This window comes from Acyrthosiphon pisum, chromosome X (genome assembly GCF_005508785.2).
Source record: "Acyrthosiphon pisum isolate AL4f chromosome X, pea_aphid_22Mar2018_4r6ur, whole genome shotgun sequence".
NCBI lineage: Eukaryota > Metazoa > Arthropoda > Insecta > Hemiptera > Aphididae > Acyrthosiphon > Acyrthosiphon pisum.
The window spans coordinates 111,575,933-111,594,589 of NC_042493.1; the positions used below are offsets into that span (position 1 = coordinate 111,575,933).

An 18,657-nucleotide genomic window follows, 5' to 3' on the forward strand; every position below is an offset into this window, starting at 1 on the left:
ATATTAAATGAATATAAATATAATTTCAATAAATTGTATATGAATACTAAATATATGATATGAAATTAATTATTCACTAAATTTAGGTACCATATTTAATCTTTTTCCTGGGGAATGAAGGTTTTCTTCAGATAAGCTAACATTTTTCTCAGCATTTGTATTAGTGTTTTTCTAATAAGCAGGTACCTACAACAATATTAGTACCAAAATAATACAAAAAATATATACCAAAATAAATTTAATTTGCTCAATAATATAATATTACCTTAATAATTAATTTAAAAATTAACCTACAGGTAAAATATAAATTGTTTTATTTGTCAAAATTGTAGTTTTAATATAATATAAATCAGTAATATATTTGAAGAGCTATTCTAAACTTAATGCATACTAAATATGACGTGTATTAAACAAATATACGAATTTAAAGAAAAAATACACACTTACTTTCGACTTTTCAATATTTTTACAAAACATTTATCCATTTTAGTTTGTTAAGTTGTAAAGTTGTCGAAACACTTTTAATTTTGGATCGTTCACGGTGTAAAGGATAGTATCCGTTTCTTTCAAATAATACAAGTATAAAGAACATAATAAAATAGGTAATCAAGGTGAGAATATACGAGCTATTATGATTAATATAATAATATAGGTGGTAAGGAATGATACTAGGGTGAGCGAAAGACTGTCACAATAATCTATATATATGGGTTGCTAGACGGAGGGATTAATCGAGCATAACAATATAATAAAATACATTCAAAACCACAAGCCATATTAACGACAGGATATGGGAGCTTATTCGTCACAAAGTAGATATAGTACAAAAAACCATAAAACAGGAAGAGAATGCAACAGATAACAGTCGGTTCGTGGAAACATCATTTATGATTAGGTTCACACACAGTGCACGGGACACCGATAAACGCAACGACGCATTATGGATAAGTCAATGGACCGGTGGGGGGGGGGGGTAGGTAGGAGAGCCTGGGCCCTTATAAAAGCAAACCGGAGACGGCCTGTATTCAGCTGAACCTACCAATCAACCCCAAAATCCATCCACTAGTTGAGGCACAAGCCTGGAATAGTAAACGGCATAGCCACCCCTCCCAAAGCAAAGCAAAGCCTGTATTCAGACGTGATTTCTCCATTGCACTTCGAGCACCTTCACGACACTTTGTGTAATAATTTAATTATTTGGACTTGGTCAATTTTACTGAAGAACATTTTAATAAACCACATAGAATATTTCACCTGTCTACAAATTTATTTATCTATTACCTCATCATCAACTTCATCGTCAACAAATCGGTCTTGCTTCCTGCAAAATCATAATATACTTGTAGTCAACTGGCTATCAGAATAAATACTCTGACCACCTCAGCTACGAGAATATTACAACGGATAAGATATAAATACAAGTGTCAAAAATAAATGCATGTATAAAACAAACGAATAATAATTTTAAGCTATGAAACATGTTTTCACTATCAGCTGCCATTGAGACTCGAGTCCGCTGATCACAATAAAATATAAATACCTATATTGGTATGATAATAGAAAATGGTTAGTAACAAAACTAAAAATAAATGTGGAAATTATATAATATTATAATAATTCCAGTGCTTCAAAACAAAGTTAAACATTGGTTCTCAAAATATAAATTAGTTAATTTATATTATATTGATATATCAATTTTTTTGAAAACTGAAATCGTGATTTTTGGAGTCGCAAAAAGATACTCTTGCGACGCTATGATATTTTCAGGGGTCGCAAGTGCGACCCCCAGTTTACGCCACTGCTGGGTGGGTGTAATAACATAAAATAATTAACTTGAAATATATTCATTATTAATCACAGATTATATTGGTTTATACCTTAATATTTACTAATATTATCAATTAAAATATGATAAAATGTATAAAATAATGTAATTTTAAGTATGCGAGGGGTTGGTTGGTTGTTTAAAATTATTTCTTGCTACACCTAAAAAATATATCTTGAGCGCCATTGAGGAGAGGCATAATGCCCCCAACATTTTAGCTCTAGTTGCGCCACTGTGCTGCAAGTACCTATATAATATGTTATATGTACCTAATTATAATTCAAACGTCCCCGTCACGTAGCGAATTTATTTCTATTTTATAGCAAATACATAAAGATTTTTGAAATATTATATGATAATATTACTATGTCAACGATTTTAATATTTTTTTTAACGGAATTCGGTTCCCGGCTGGTAAAATATATGGGTTGGTTTCGATTCCGATGAACTTTCATTTTAATATCAAATCTATGAAATTTTTCAGTTTTTCAACTATATAGTTAAAAAATATTTGTGTATAAGTAATATAACTAATAATCGACAACAGTTTCCTTCACATTTTACACATACACACTTATATAGGAGTGTCTATAATAACAGCTATAGCTATATACATTTAACACTTAACACGGTTGTGTTACTATTGAATCTATATATATATACAAGTATAAGCAATAACCAGCTATTATACATACCAATTTGTCAATACTAATATAACAAGTATGTATATAACGATAGTCCAACCCTAAAATATCAAGTAAGTTTAAGTCAATTAAAATAAATAATAATAAAAAAATGAATGTGGTACACATTACATTATTACAACATAAACATACATTTTTTACTAACTGTAAACTTATAAGTTATAAAAAAATTACTAACTGTAAACTTATAACTTATAAGTTTACAGTTAGTAATTTTTTTTTGCATATTTCTGCATATTTAAAGGTTATTGCATATTTTTGCATATTTTGACAAAATTCAAAATTTATTGCATATTGAAGCGAAAATTTAAAAAAATGTATAAAATAATATTTTGTCAAGTAGAAAAATTAAAACTAAATTTTATAGTCACTAAATAATAATTTATACATATTATATTTATTTATAACATTATAAGATAAATAAATAATCGATTACGACATAAACTTAATCGCTTTTGCTGTGTCAGTCGGTTATCGACATACCACTGGGCACTCGGTTACATCGTTTGTCGTTGTCTGTAAATAGTGAATATGCCGAAACTTGAAATGCATATGATTATTAATTTTAATAATAAATTAAGTTGTTAAGAAAATTTCCTAAATTTTTTTTTTATAGGCGTTAAAGTTATTAATATTATAAGTTTTGTTGTACATTTTAAATGAATAAAAAATTCTTGCATATTTTTTACATATTTTTATTTTTTTGACTGCATATTTTTACATATTTTCATGATTTTGACTGCATATTTTTTGCATATTTTCATGATTTTTACTGCATATTATATGGCATATTTCGATACTTTTAAGTGCATAAAAATCCGCGCTCTACTTATAACATTTATATGATTATGATGAGTGATCTTTATCGGAATCCAATATTATTAAATATATATTTGTGTACTTTATTTTCACACGGAAATCAATTTTTTTGGGTTTACTTATATAGTAGGTAATAATATATTTGGTATAGACCCGGGCTTAAAATTGAAACCGCATATAGATACTTGTTTTTTAATAACTACAGATAGGCTGCAGTAAATTTATAGAGATGGATATTTTTCATATTTCCTTCAAGTATTCAAACAGACTGAAATCTGCAGCATGTACGTTTTAAAGTTTGTTCAGTGGGTACGGTTATTGTATAATATACAACCAAGACTGTTATGTGGACAAACACGGCACTATAGCGAGACACGCGTATTTAAATACTAATAGTATACGTACGTCAGTATACTTGCATAGGTTTGTGTTGATAAATCCAAAGAATTATGAGACGTGGTCTTTATACACAAACAAAATATTATGTCTTCCAAAAAAAATTTTTTTTTTAAATTCAAAATGGTATAATAATATTTTAAAACCGCACTTCGCAAATATATTGTACAAGAAGCATAGCATGCACGATGTGACAGTTTCAAAAAACTTTATTTGAAAACGATCGGATGAAATAAATTTCATAAAATATTTAATAAAAAAAACGAATAATTTAACATTATTTTAAAAATAAAATATTATGTACATTATTGTCCTTTACGGTTTTTCGAACAATGGTATAAATATATGCTTGCAGCGTGTGTAGATTTTTTTTCAGTTCAAGTTTTATTTTTATGATTCGGAGATGATTAAATTTATATACGAGTATTGATGGTATACTGTTTTTTAAACATAACTACATTTTTTTCTTCAATCATATATGGATATATACACCCAATGATAATATTACATTGTGCTTTGTTTGAATTCAAACTGTGATAGAAAAAACTCCTATGAAAAAACTTCAATTCTATATTTTATGGCATTTATATAAAGAATACTATTTATAACTAAATTTTTATTCAAATATCCAAACTATTTTTTATCGTACCTATATATAAATATAATATATATAGTATATACCTAGCTATTTTTTTTTCAAATTAAAAATAATAGTAAATTTAATGTTAGAACTTATTTAAACTATATTTAAAAATAATGTGATGAGAGTGTGAGATACCTACGAAAACACAAAAATTAAATAGTAAAATAAGTACACAATTAATGTACCTAAATATTATTTTGTGTCTTAATAATTTTTAACAGTAGGTAAATCTAACAAGTTAAAAAAAAATATTAAGCATGTTTATTAAGAAATAAACATGTATATTGTATACGACGTCTTTATTTAACCTATTTTGAAATACATTAAATTATTCATTTATGACATAATATGTAAATATATGTAAAATAAACTTTGTTATTTTAACCAGGATTATACGGAACAAATGTATTCCTTGTAAGATTTTGGCTACCTTAATGCATAAAAAAGCATTAAATACATTTTTATAATAAAATTCAAGCACATGTTGTTTAGGTCTAGGTACACAATTTCTGTAATCTTTAATAATATAACTATGCATTGACAGTGAATTTGTAATTATAATTTTATCAAAATGAGTTTAAAAATCCCAGATAACAATTTATCAACTTAAATATTCTTAAAACTTTATAACTAAGTTTCATCAAAAATATTATAGGTGTAATGTTATCATACATTTTTAGAAATATTTTAAAAATATCATTTAACATACAACATTTTCAAAATGTTTCTAATGCATTATTTTGAATTCAATTTAGTGTGAACATTTTAAAAACATTTCATTGAGAACGTAGAATAACATTATTTTAAGTAGGTACATTCTTACAAAATGCTTATCAAATTAAATTTGTAAGTTAAAAAAAAACGCTTGGAAAATATTTTGGAAATGATAAACCTATCAATAAATTAGAATAATGTTGTATAAAATATATTTTTTATCCATATATATATTTTTTTAAAGACTATCATCTATGCGTACGATGTACAGTTCACAACTCCCATTTTATAAACTTCATCATAGAATATCAATTTTTATAATTATTATAATTTTTCGTGATATAAAATTAAGAACATTTTTATTTTATAATTAGTACCTATTAAAATTATTTTATTTTTTTTGAAAACTATTTTGAACGCATTACAAAATATACATTTTGGGGTTAAAATGGGCCCCCAAAATCAGTGGGCCCGGGACCGTGCCCCTCCTGGACCCCCCCCTTAATCCGGGCTTGAATGTTTCTTTATTAAAATATTAGGTACCTACCAATATATTATAGTCGTTTTTGTATCAGTTAGGTACTTTATATAATATATATTGTTTTTTAATTTTCATAATTTATTTAAATGTATACTATTTATTTATTATATTACTTGATATAAAATTTTGATTTTTCACTTCTTTAATTTATAACTTATATAATAGTTTATTATATAAAATACTAAAATTCTGTGATGCCTGCGTAGAGCAGATAAGGGAAATTATGTGCTTAATGTCCAGTTATTAGGTATAACATAATAGTATTTCTATGAAGAGGATGTCAGCGCACTATATTCGTTTTCTCTCTCTGACCCACACGCAACATAGACAAAACGCATTTAAGCAAAATCACTTTTTCTATGCGTTTAAGTAATCTTAGAGTAAAGTCACCTATTACAAAAAAGATAGAGAATAATATTTTAGAGGGAATGACATATCAATTTTATATTTTATTATTATTTAACTTTCAAAATAAATAAAAAAATGTTGTACATTTAAATGATGTTTAAATTGTTTTTGAGACAATATTTAGACAAATCGATATGTCATTCCCTCAAAAGTATTATTCTCTATCTTTTTTGTCATGAGTCAATTTACTCTAAGATTACTTAAACACATAGAAAAAATGATTTTACGTAAATGCATTTTGTCTATGTTGCGTGTGAGTCAGAGAGAGAAAAAAATAGTGCGCTGAAAATATATACAGGTATGAGGTAAGTATATACTAGGTGCTCTATACCAAGTAAGGACACGTATTAAGCTTATATAAGTATTAAGTTATAATCGCAATGAAGCAGTCTAGACAATTATTATCTTAAGAGGAAGATGGTCTTGTGATGTCTTGTCTCCGTCTTACAAATGTAAAACATATCAACAACTGTTTTGGGCGGGTAAGAACAACTCAAACTGTATTCGAAGCTAAGCAACCAAGTTTTCACAGTATAAAGAGGAGAACATTTACTGTGCAACGTTGTTTTTTTTATTTTGATTTCACAACTAAAAAAAAGTTATTCAATTTTGAAAAACTCAAAAATTATGAATTATTAAACAATAAGAACTTTTATCGTTTTTGTGATATCGAAAAATTAACGTTGCACAGTCAATGTTCTCCTCTTTCTAGTGTGAACATTTGGTTGCTTAACTTGGACTACAGCAGTGGCGTGTACCTATCACACAAAAAATTGGTGTTGCTCAAATCATTTTAGGAGATCTACCCCTCATAATACTGTTATACCGACCTATAAAATTACCCATTTTTTCATCTATCAATACCCACCCACCCATATTTAAGGTGTTGCCCGATCAACACTTGGACCCTACGTTACACGCCACTGGACTACAGCCTGAATAGTTCTTAACCGCGAAAAACAGTTTTTGTTATGTATAACATTTATAAGACGGAGACAACACATGCTAACCTCTTAAAATATTGTACACACCTCACGCGCACCCGCGAGTATTATTAATCATAATAGGTTTTGAAAATCTTACCAGTTTTACAAGAAACATATTTTAATACATTTTTTCCAAATACCAACTGTTATCATTATTCTGGTAAATTATTTTGAACACGGCGACTATTTATTACTTCTTGCCTCTTTACGATTTTCACATTTTTGTGATCACCGCGTACCGTGCACTGTGCGAAGTACTACAGTTGAGCAGTTCATCGAAATCCTCGTCACCAGCGTCTAGTTTATTCTTATTTGTTCTTCAAACTTGAAAATTGAAAGTTGAAACAGACGACAGGCCGGTCATTACCCACGAAAGACGAACGTAAGTACAGTATAATTCAGTAATTTTATTGTAACATTATTTTATTACCTATTACTATAATAAATTATTATATTTTATATTATAAATATTCAGTGCCTGGTAAATAATAATTTGTTTATTTTACAATATTATTGTAAAATAATATTTGTCCATTGATATACTTAAATAATGAGCGAAGTAGAAGGCTTTATTTTTGAAGTCTAATAAAAAACTAAGTACCTACGTCCTACATCATTTAAGTGTTACGTAGGTTTAATTTAAAACAATTTATTATTTTTCCAATGATCAATGCTTTGTTGTAAATAATTAAACATTAAAGGGGTTATAATTATTGATATTTTTTTATAAAATTACACCCTAAAACGTATATTATAATTAATATGCATGCATGTAGATTGTTGATACACATTTAACACAACAGCTAAAATAGTTAACATAGTTTGTAAAATGCGCATTAAGTATTAGATACAGTGAAATATTAATTTTAGTTTATACTTACAAGTTAAATGTTCTCTAAAAAAAAGTAAAAATCTTGAATTCAAAACGTAAAATGTCACAAATCGGACTATTTAAATATCAATAATATTATTAAGAGGCTGTCAGCGCACTGTTTGTTTTTTCTCTCTCTAATCCATGAGCAACAATGTCAAAATGTATTTACGTAGAATCATTTTTTTTATGATTTTGAGTAGTTTTAGAGTAAAATCACCGCAATTACAGTATATAAAGAAAAATATTTTTGATTGTAAGATATTATATTAATTTGTCTAAACTCTAAATATTGTCTCAAAACAAAATTTCAATTGACAAAAAAAATTGTTATATTAAAAGTCGAATACAAAGTCAAATAATAATAAAATATAAAACCAATATTTCAAACCTTCAAAAATATTATCCCCTATAATATGTGTAATAGTTGATTTTACTCTAAGATTACCCAAAAATTATAAAAAAAAAAAAAAACAATTTTAGAAATCTAAATAATATACTGATTTTATACAACCTATGTGGCACTTCTTACAATAATATAATGTTACAGATTAGTTAGGTATTGTAAGCTATTAAGCTATCATTATATTATGCCTTCTACAAGTTTTTAAATCTTGAACTGTACATTTTAAGAACCAAACATATTTTACTATACTGTTTTAAACCGGATTTTATTTATATATATAATTTTATTGATATATATTATATCAATAATAACTTATTCAACCTGCAATATTTACCTACCTATATTCTCTATATTTTAGTTGTATTATCAAAAACAAGAAAAAGACTGTTAAATTGTTAAAAAGGATAGGTACTTTTATACTATGTATAAAATTAATATTTAACACTGAACAAACAATGTTTTTATAAAATTAATTTATATGTATATAGGTACATATTATAATAATATGTAATAAAATAATAATCAATTATTATAAATGTTTAGATAAATTAAATATTTCATACTATTTAAACTAAATTATTATATGTATCTAACTTATTTCATGTACGGGTACCACAATATAATTTAAGTACCAAGTAGACATAAAATTACTAATTAATATGTACTAATCAAACTGACAATCAATGTTAAAAAAATAAATATGTTTTTCACAACCACCAAATTTATCAGAAGGTTTGTAACATGACACATATATTTAATATCATACATGTATGTATATATCTGTTACTATTTTTAAAAGTAGATAGATATTTAATGCAATAATCATGTTGAAGTAAATACCCATTTATTTTAAAATAATTTAAATTTTATCTAGGTAGATATCTTATTAAAAATAAATATTGAACTTTAAATTGATTTTCATGTACATATGCTCAACGAATTGAAAACAATGAAATGAAAAATGGTGGTATTTTACTGTTAAATACATATTTAATAAACTTGTAATTAATTTTAGAAGTATTATGTGGTAAATAAGTATACCAATAATAATTATACGTTAAAGATATATTAATATTAATAAAATAGAAAACAAAATATGCATGAAGAAATTGTAGTTCAAGGATCTGAATACTAATAAGTAAAAAGTACAAACTTGAAAAAGTAATCTTAGGGCCGCATTCATAGTCAATGCTTAAGATTAAGCATTGTTTAAGCTAAACTTATGACTCACATGAGATTCATAAACGAGACTGGCTTAAGAAAATAAAAAGTATTACTTAAATTAAGGTTGGTTAAGTCCTACCTTAAACATTGCTTATAGTTAGTTTCACAATTTTTTTATTTTTCAAATTATCAAAATTGGCTTAAGCGATACTTAGTCTTAAGCATCAAATTCAAATAAAGCATATATTATATATAAAGCATCACCCTTAGATATTTATGTAATACTTATTGCAGCATAATGTTTTTAGTTTTTAGTATGCATTTTAACAATAGGATCTATGTTAAACTATTATTACTTAAAAAGAACAATTTATCATTACTATTGTTGTAAACATTTAAATACTCTAAAATGTATTATTTCGTTTTATTGCTTGATTTTGAATTTATTAATGATAATATATTAATCCATGTTTTATTTTAGATTTTCAAAATCTAGTCCTGACCTTATTGAAAAAAATGAAGTATGAGATTTCTAATTTGAGCTCAACAATAAACATTCAACAAACTACCATTAATGCATTCGAGAATTCGATACATTTAAAAAAAAAAACTGGACAAACAATTGCTAATCAAATTTTAAACCAAAATTCATCAATAACACTTGATGACATGTTTACAATAAAAACGGAAGAAAAACTAGAATATCTGTTTATATGTGCTAGTAATTCATAATAAATAACGTGACAAAATAACTTTTGTCATGATAAATAATAAGATGATAGGATTTATCACTGTATCACGCTGTTGTACCAGGAACGCGCTGGTGGACGGCTGACGGACGGAGTGGCCGTTGACCTACAAATTCGTCGTATTAAATATTAATAGATAGCCCGCGTCCGCGGTGTCGATGACGGCGTACTCAACGGCGGAGAGTGGCGGTGTCGACAACGGCGGTGAGTGGCGGTGTCGTCAACGGCGGTGAGTGGCGGTGTCGACGACGGCGTACACAACGGGTAGCTACTACTGCTACGAAAATCCACTACCACGATGATAATATTATATTGCTCCGAATGTCGAATGCTACGAATACAAGATCTCCGATTATGTATCAATACACCTTGGATTATACACAACTATATGTAGATCAAACTACTCCGATATGAATATTAATATTACTATCATTGATAAACTGTAAAATCAATTACTGTGATGTAACATCATGTTAATGATAATATTAAAATATAAAAATTAAAATCTCGAGGTTTGGCCGTGGCCTGTTTGGTGTTTGTAATTTTGTTTGCGATTTAGTAAACGAAGTACCTAATTAATATGAATTTCGATGTGCTAACTCCTGAATATAATATACAGAATTCAGATGTTCCGAGTTACCGTCGTGGTAGTAGATAGTCGTAGCGCTGGTGTTGTACCGCTTACGGCAGACCATAGGCCCGGGGCCTCGCATTTTTTGCTCACATAATCACATTGGGAGGCCTCGTGTTGAAAAAGTGGTAAAAAGTAGTAAAAGCGGTTTTCGCCCTGGGCCTCGCAAATCCTAAGGACGGCCCTGCCTGTGTACAGGACGGCGGGACGCGCTACACGAACAATAGAAAACCACAACAGCTAACGGCAAAAAAGGCGGGCCGTGATCACGGACAATGCCCGACAACGAGCGATATGGTCAAAGTTCTCGAACATTCCTCGTCCGCCACGCGCTCGCGCGGACCGGTTCGAGGAAAAAGGCGGCGGCTTGATCGTAATATTACATTGTTTATACTCTATGGTCAACAGAGTGAACAAATATTACAAACGAAACTTAACGAACAGCACAAAAAAAAATGTAGGTGCCAACCGCCGATGTTTACCACTCTTGAGTAGTATTCTGATATCTGAAACAGCGTTCGTCATAATTTTCATTTTTCAAGTTTCAGAATTGGTACTTTAAAAATATTTTTGCCAAAAGTATTTCTCTAAAAATATACTTTTTTTTTACAATAATAATAATTGTTTTCCTTGTTTTTCTGGAAGTGTTTACAACATTATACACATTTTAAATTAAGTGTCAACAACTTAAATTATATAATAATATGTTAGCGGTAATTTAAAATTTCCTCGAAGAAAACTATCATTGGTTTTATATTTAAAACAAAACTAAAAAGGTTTTAAAAGTATTTTGAATGAATAATTCATTCGGGATATTTTTTTTATAAAGGATTTGATTACCTACCAACATAATATTCCGAATACTATTTTTCAAAAGTATTGGAGTATTTATTTTACCCAAGTCTGACTAATACGAAATGTACATAATTATTATTATAATACATTGTAGTTTATGGTAGTGTAAAAAATCTAAATTATCTTAATATTATTATAATAATGTGTGTCTCAAGCAAGCCCGGATTAAGGCATTTTGAGGTACGAAAAAAAAATATTGATGTATATTATAATGTGTTCCGGAGTGAAGTCAAATAAAAATAAAATTATGTCAAAATGTTTAAAAGTATTGAAGATACATAAACAAATGCGTGATATGCATAGTTTTGATAAACAAAAAGTTAATTGCCCATAACTAAAAAAATAAAAAGTTAGATTCAATCTTATTTATTCGTCATTTTTGGAATACTTTCATAGTTTTATATGACGTTCACTTCACCCTGGAACGTATTGTATATTATTCGATATTAGGTACCAGATATAATAAATATAATAATATATAGATATTAGGTATATAGCAATAAATAATGAATAATGTATTACTTTATTTAGAAATTATAATTTACAAGCTTTTTTCCTAGCTAATTAATCATCGATTTTTTTTTTAGGTGATTTATTTAGTGTACATAGCCTATAACGAAAAAAGTAATGGACAAATTAGAGGCCCCTAAATAAATTCTAAGTATCGAGGCCCGGGGGCCATGGCCTCTCCTGGCTCCTGCCCCCCTTAATCCGGGCTTGGTCTCAAGCACGATTAAAGATACTATCTTTAATCGTGGTCTCAAGTGACCCTCAGAAGATGTGATAACAAATAATATATAGGCGGTATGCTTAGAAAGTTAGAAATATAGTTTTATTAATACGCATATAATATAATATTATTATATAAAAGTTACAAAGAAATTTAATGAAAAACAACATCGAATTAAAGTCTGATATTATTAGACTGTTAGTGGCAAAATAATTTTCGGTGTTTTTCAAAAAATTGGAAAAAAAATCACAAGTCCGAAAATATTTACCTCCATAGAAAATTCGCTCGGCACGAATTCCGATATCAACCTACCTCCAAGGTTGACGTCCAGTATGAGTGTATGACGTCCGAATCATTATGCCGGTGGCAAGAGAATTTTCGCTGTTTTTCGCGATTGTAATGAAGCCACGAACCCTAAGCACAAGTCGACCTCCGATTCTCCACCAATCAGCACATCAGTTGCCCTAGAAAAGGGTAACGCTTGAATAACGGTCGAAAAATTTCACTCCCCAAGCAGAAAAGTCTGAACGCCATACAAGATGTTTTCACATCGAAAAATGTGTTATAAAACAAGCGGAATCATTTGTCGCGATGAAATGCCGTCAGTCTTGACGGCGTGTTGCATATTCTATGCATGATGCATCGCCGCCGCCGCCGCCGCCGTCACATCGACGAATAAAATATTATTATTATTGTTGCTGCGAGGACGAACGACGTCGCAGAAAATAAATATTATAAAATTGTCGGCGGCCGGCGGCCGGCGGCAAGCGACGAACACGGACAGCCCTGTGGTCAACGGTGGTGGTGGCCGTAAAATACGTACGAACCGGTATCCGGTTTTGGCGTGCCGTGAACGGACCTGTCGGCGGCGCGGGTGTTCGCTGCTCGATTTTCGCGACGGGCGTACGCGGTGGGGTGGTGTGATCTACGCGGACGAGGCCCACCTTGTGTTTCGACGTGGGCCGATCTCGGTCGCGGGCCGCGGGCCACCCGCTCGGTCGGTACCGTACGGTGGCGCCCCGTATAGTCGGCGGCCGCTCGTGCCGTATACCGCGTAAATATAATATTACGTTGTGAAATATAACGATATTATGTTATCGTTGTGGCGACCCGCGACATTTATATAATATGTACCAACTGCGCGCTCTGCACGGTTCCTAACTTTTTGTCCTTACGAATTATATCTTATATTTTTGTGAATCGTTTTGTTTTTCCTGAGTAACCTATCGTTTTTAGTTTTTACGTTTAACATGCCGTGTATTATGCCGAAACGACGATGAAATGACGAATGTGTTCGGCGCTCTTTACGTCTCAAAACTATAATCCATTATAATCAGTATGTTTGATTGCCGTTTAATTTAGACGTGCGTTATTATTATTTTTTTTATTTAATCACTTGTGTAAACATGTAAACATTTCAGAATCATTTAACGTAGTGGAACTTAACATTTAAAAATAAATTCATTACAATAAATTACAGGATGTGTATTAGCACAAGAATCTCTTCAAGGAAGGAATCACAAATTTCAGGCTGGTAATGAAGATGTTTGAGACAGTAGACTTACATACACTTCCCATGTTCACTTGAGCAAACCAATACAATGTTGGGCAGTTAGAGGTCCACAAGTGTTCACGGTGATGTAAAAGCCATGGCATTTAATTTACCATCACCAGTATTGGTTATTTATATTTTATACATTGTATAACTAAACACAAATACTAAATATACTAATATGTTTTGATTTATATTTTAGAGTTGATTTAAAAAATACAAATATGAGGATGTATTCAACTACTTTGGATCAAATAAAAAAACCAAAGGAATCCGTGATTTATTTTATGCATCATTTCAACATTGCGTAATGATTATTACAGTCTCATTAAAAGAAAACAATGTATTGATAGATCAGGTAACCAATTTCTAAAATTGAAACTATAGATTTTGTGATGGATTTGAATATCAGTTTGGTTTCAGGGTCTGACAATTGAATAATTGAGTTGGGTTATGTGAGGTCTCCTTCAGGTCTCACCCTGTCTTCGATAAGTTGTTGTTATTTGCACTTGGTTATTGCAGTTAATTCTTTCAATTAAATATTAATCTTATGGTACTTTCCTTATAACTGGTATTTAAATTTATGCCTTGGAATTTAACATAAAATAGATTAAAATTATCTTATAATGTTAATCCCAAATATTCAGAATTTTTTTTATATAATATTTGCTATTATTTATTCTCATATTTATTTATTTATTTATTATTTATTAATGCCCATTGGGAAAATTTTACAAAATTAAATATACTAATAATTAAAAATAATTTTAATAATTTACAAAACGCATATTAAGAATATATAATACTCACCAAAACTGATTTTTTATACCAGATGTTATTGAATATTAATTTACCCTTGCGTTAAAGTTTTGAATGACAGTAATCAATAATAATTATATTATTATTTTATTTTTATATTATGGGGACTTGTCACAATTTTGGGTTAATTCCGGTTCTGAGCCCAGTTGTTAAATACATAAATATAAAATTTAATACTATAATGTTTAATTCTAATATCATAATTTTTATATCAAAATTTATCTGTTTAAACTCAATTCAAATATTTTTTTTTAGTTCCACCTTAATAAGTGATGATGAGACAAGTAGAAAAAAAATATGCCAGTATGTACCGGAATTGCCATACAATTTAATTGTTAACTTGGTGGAGCCCCATGGCGTGTTTTTATCCCTGAAAAGGTATGATTTATTATAAGCTGTACATTTGTATTATGTACTGATTTTATATGTTAAGAGTACCTAATCATTTTATTATTTATTTTATCAGAGTATGATGATTTTTGGATTTGACGTCTGCCACGATAAGCAAAATAAATCTTGTGGTGCATTAGTAGCCACAATGAAAGACAGCTACACGGCTTACTTCAGCTGTGTTCAACCACATGCAAATAAGCAGGAAATTTCAAGCTATTTTTCAATGAGCATTACTAGTATGTATATAATTATATTTTTATTTTAAAATTGAAAATATAATAGAGATAAATAATTTAGTATCAATAGATAATGTGCAGACACTTTTGAGATCTACCATGCTACATTCCAATATTCTACAATATGAATCTATCATGTATCTTGATGATAATACTTAATCTTTTTAATAAAATGCATCCTTCATAACTGCTAAAATCAGGGCTTTTAACAACCTAACATTTGTTAATTGTATTTTCTCCACATCTACATATAAACAATTTTAATTAAATATTATATTAAATTAATAACTTCGAAACTAAGTGAGAGCGACAAATTCTGATTGCACCATCGTTCTTAACTCGATGAGTTACATAAGTTTCGATAAAAAAATTTCAAAATGGTGAGGGGGAGCTAAACTGCAATTATGCCAAATTAGCTTGATCTTGATTGTGAAATACAGTTTCCTATAAGATGATCTTTAGCAAATTGAAAATAAATAATTTTAGGTAATTTGTATTTTGTTTTAATTCAAATAAATTTAATCACAATAGGGAAGCACATGAATAATCTGATAAATACAGAGTACCTACATAATATTATAATGTGGTATATTAGGATGTAAGAACTTACTTACCTTCATGCTGATACTACAACTGTCGCTGTGTACATTTTATTAGTTATTTTGTTTGCTGACTTAAGACTTAGGAGTTGTATTTGCAAAAAAATATTTAAAAAAAGAAATATGTTCATGACTCATCATATATATTTCTGTTACAGCAATAATAATATTTTGTATAAACATTTGTTTTTGAATTTATAAATGGTATAACAACTTAATGCATTACAGGTTCGATGTCAACCTGATCTCTCAACATTTAACAAAGGAAACAGTAACATCAACTCACTATATTGTAATTGATTGTGGATACTTTCAATGAAACTAATTCTGCCAATATTACACCAGAAATTATGCAAAAACTTACCTAAATTAAATGACATGGTTTTTGCTATCTGAAGTAGATTCTTAAAAAATTGTCTAACCACCATTTATTTGTGGACCTAGTACTGCCCAATGTTGTATAGGTTTGAACAAGTAAACATGAGTGGTTTACGTAGTGGACTCTCCAATAATCATCATTACTAGCTATACATCAAATCTGTGCTTTCTTCCTTGAAGTGATTGTTGCCCTAATCAGGGCCGGATCTAGGGGGGGGGGAAGTCGGGGATTTATCCCCTGGCCGTATAATTTTGGGGGCCTATTTTAAGGTTTAAATTTGTAAATTGAAAATTGAAAATGGACTTCAAAACAAAATCAAAACTAGGTACAAAATAATATTTTACAGGAAATGTGTAATATTGAGAATGCAAATAAAATAAAATAATTTTATTTTTAATCGAGACAAGTAATAACTAATAAGTAATAACATTGATTTAAAAATTAAAAAGGACAAAATATGAAATAGGTACGTAGTGCCGTGGAAATACCCGTCTGCAATTGTCAGCGGAAGTGTACACGCCATAGTTCATCATAGATTAATGTACTCTCCGATTAGTGACATAATAAAGTATGGTAAATGACATCGTTTTCTTGCATATTATAATATATTATGTAGATAGTTATTTGAAACTTTATGTTAAAAATGGCACTATTAATTGTAATTCAGTGTTATGTAATTTTAAATTAAAAACTACCTATATATTTTTACAAATAGGAACTGCATAAAATGATGGACTAAATAAAATGTTACTTAGGTATTACTACTGATTTAATTGTTTTCAGATTATTTATTAAATTACATGTTCGTAGGTTTATAAAAGTCTTTATATTATTTAAAAAATGCCTTTTTATAAACTGAACTTTTTTATAAATATCACCATGACCACTAGATAAATGAAATATAATTTGTTATTTGTGTTTGCTTTTTAAATACAAATAAACAACTATTAATTTCTTGATAAACTTGATAATATGAAAGTAAAACATAATTAAATAATTAAAACAAAAATACTATCCTATTGATATTATGTAGCCCAAGTCAGATTTAAAATTATGTTTTACATGTTATATTAAAATAATCTAAAAGGAAATTTATATTCTATTTGGTTAATTTTTTTCTATAAACTGTTTTTTTATCTAATTTATTTTTATAGTTCAAGATATCAAATAATAAAACGGGTTCTTATTATTTTGGAAATTTATAAAATTTAGAATGTAGAATGTAGATTTTTTAATATAATATACATTTAATTCATAAGTTATAATCCACGATAAAATAAATGTCTTTATCATGTTATAATCATCATATTAAAATTGTCAGTACATAATCACATTTTTGTTTCATTGTATTTTTCCGTATCTAAACATATTAAGTTTTGATTGTAACAAATATTAAAAATGAAAAATGTATGATATTGATATGTTGTAAATTAAATATTGTTCTTTTACATAAAGCTTTTTATATTTAAAGTAAGCAATGGATACATTATTTAGATTTGTTAATAAATAATTCATACATGTTATTATACCTATTATCATTATTATTTATTCTAAACCTGAAACTTAGAAATATTGACCACAGATTTTAGCTTTAAATACACCATTAAAAGCCAGTTGTACCGTCTATACGGTTAAACTTCGATTAAGCTTAATCAGCTGATAACAGATATTTAATCGGGCAAATTCTGCCGATTTGGTTAACTTTAATTAAAAGATGGTACAACTGGCCTTAAAAAGTGCTTCTAAAACTTGAAAAATTACTTGATTAGCTAAAAATTTTAAATGTTTCATTTTTAAGTTAAAATCGTTTAAATTATTTGTGGTAAATAAAATATTGGTCTAGTATATTGCAAAAGGTTTTGTAAATGTTGGTCCTCACAATACTGTGCGACTGTGTTTAATTTTTCGTAAAAAAATACTAATTCTGGTAATCTCCCCGAGATGGGCGTATTGTTTTAACTTTCCCCGGGTGTTAAAAAGCTAAGGTCCGGCCCTGTATATATGTATAGATAAATATATATGTATATAAATAAATGTAAAATAAATGTAAACATTGCCTGCTTTGTAAATGGCGGCTGACTTCAATATCGGCCACCACCGTAGTACAAAGACGGCTATCTAGTTGTTGTATATATCTATGGTGGTACTATCATGTATGTATGGCTATTGGCTAGCCAACTACAAACGTATTATACATATTTTGTACCTACCAAAATAATATATATTATTATTGAGAT

General features: G+C 28.6%; 1 long non-coding RNA gene across 1 annotated transcript; it reads left to right on the forward strand.

Annotated features, from left to right (window-relative positions):
* Nucleotides 1-13,414: 13,414 nt before the first annotated feature.
* On the forward strand, nucleotides 13,415-16,605 carry LOC107885251. The gene is made up of 6 exons (XR_001680385.2): nucleotides 13,415-13,778; nucleotides 13,923-14,121; nucleotides 14,197-14,352; nucleotides 15,069-15,191; nucleotides 15,280-15,442; nucleotides 16,270-16,605. It is a non-coding gene; the product is annotated as an uncharacterized LOC107885251 (long non-coding RNA).
* The last annotated feature ends 2,052 nt before the right edge of the window (nucleotides 16,606-18,657 follow it).